Here is a 2,416-nt window from a genome sequence, read left to right on the forward strand (position 1 = left end):
GGTGGGAGCGGGGTTGTTGTGTGTGTTGGTGGTATTGGTGGTGGGAGTGGGGTGGGGTGTACCGTGTGTGTGTGTGTGTGTGTGTGTGTGTGTGTGTGTGTGTGTGTGTGTGTGTGTGTGTGTGTGTTGGGGTGAGGGGCGCATATATAGACTATAATGTGGTTGAAGTAGCACTGAAGTTTGTTATGGTATCAACTACCACTAATACTGCTGTTATCACAGCTTGACACACTTTCAAACAAGGTGCTACTTTTTTCTTTTTTCCTCGAGGCAGTAGCGAAGCTTTGTGTCAATATTAGTAATACATTATGTCTTTATTCCGCCATAAACATGGAAATTGGCATTGTTTGACCTGATTAACACAGGAAGAGAAATTATAGTGTGTTCAAAACCAAGCTGTAGCAACTCATCTTTGATTAAGGGACCACAAACTTGTTTCAAGCTAAAGGAGCAGACCTGCAGGTTGACTTCATAGTACAAAAGTAGTTTGCATAGTCAAAAAGTCTTCAGAACAAAAATGTCCATAACAGTCTCTGTCTACACGTTATCTAGTGGTTCTCAAAGTGGGGTCCAGGGAACCCCAGGGGTCCTTGAGGTGTTCCAGGGGGTCCACAGCAAAAAGGGTAATAACTAAGTTTAACCATTTGTTGATATGAAGCCTTTGCACCCACTGTTGACCGTTTCTTTAGCCGAAATTCTGTTTTTTTTTTAACAGAAATATATCCTCCTATGTGATGATATTGGACCATGATGTATGAGCAAAATCTTAACTCAGACAAGGTGAACTAAAATTCCATCCATAAGTAACACAATGACATGACCAGGTCAAGGGTTTTATGTAATAAAACCATCTAACAGCAAAAATCTTATCAGATGGTGGTCCGTGGTCTAATTTGTGTCCGTTTAGGGGTCCTGGGGTGAAAATGTTTGAGAACCACTGCTCGACACCTGACCAGACTCGTAGCGTCCCGCCATCCTTTTTGTCCCTCAGTGCACACAGTAGAATCAGGAAGTAGTGAGTGTGTGTAGCTAAACAAAAAACATTTCAAGCCTTCTCTTTAATCATTGCTAATCGAAATGGATGAGCCAAGTCCAAAGTCACTGAATAACGACACACTCTGCGTATTCTTTAATACAAATTCAGACGACTATCGATGTGTAAGTAATGTCAGAGTAGCCTCCGTTTTAAGGTTAGCTCTGTAGCTAACTAGCTACATACACTGCTAGCTTGGCTTAACTGGTGCTGGTTATTTACCACGCCCCATTTGATTATTCCTAAGCGATTGATTGATCGATTGATTGCTTGGTTCCAGACTGAAACTCTCATGGGTCCCGCTATTGACCGGTATAACGTTAACAGTTAGCTGAGCTGACATTAGCTTAACTGGCTCACTGCGAAGCTCTACTTTGCTGGGTTTGAATAGCTACTAGCCGAACAAGCTTTATGTTTGTCAACGGTCATTATTGATGATCAGTGGGCTCAAGTTCATTGCTTTGGTTATTTTCTGATTTTACCCTGAGGCCCGCCTGTGGAGTCAGTCTCTAGCTAAAGAAATGCCCTGTCACAACGTACAGTTCCTTATCTTGAAATTACTAGAAGTGACATTGGAACCTGTTTGTCAATTTGAATGTAAACTGGAATGGAGGCTATACAGTAGGTATGGGAAAGGGTGAGGGAAGGTGTGTGTGTGTGTGTGTGAGAGAGAGAGGTATCAACTTCATCTAAGTAACCTACTTATGAAATGCCACAGGCAGAGTTTTAACAGGCAGCTGGGCAGGTGGGACTGTGTGTGGGACTGGGGTGCATGCCAGCACGTTTGCATGCCATCAGCATCTGGCTTTAGGGTATCGTCCGCACTCTTGACCCAGCTATATTGCTGAAGAATGCTGCAGTAATGCTGTGCTGCTCGCTACTCTGTTACAGCAAGCATTCACTCCCATCACTAATTGCAAGCAATCAATCACATTCTCCTGGCTCTAAACTAGATAGCCCACATTGACAGACCTAGGCAGGCCATCCCAGTTTGACTTTTGACAACACTGACAAAATACACAGTACATGGCACTCCTGTAATCATCGATGTAATCAGCATTTGTGAGAAGAAACGATTAATTTCCCAAATACTTTGCACAAGATAGCCAAGACTCTCATTCAGTAATGAGTTGATAACTGACTTTATGGCCTTGTTGTGAATTTACTGACATCAAGTGAGTTCTGTTCCATGATAGTGCAGTGACATTCATGAACCACAAAAACTGATCCTTGTAGTCACCCTGGTGGTGTCCACACTTTTGGTCCTTTTCACAGTCGATGGGGCAGGTTTTATCTCTTGAGGTTAGACACAAATCTTGATTCTCAGGTTTGGCTATAGTAGAGTATTCCATGTTCATAAATGTAGACGGAACTGTCCAAGAT

The sequence above is a fragment of the Poromitra crassiceps genome, assembly GCF_964638095.1.
Source record: "Poromitra crassiceps genome assembly, chromosome: 6".
Classification (NCBI taxonomy): domain Eukaryota; kingdom Metazoa; phylum Chordata; class Actinopteri; order Beryciformes; family Melamphaidae; genus Poromitra; species Poromitra crassiceps.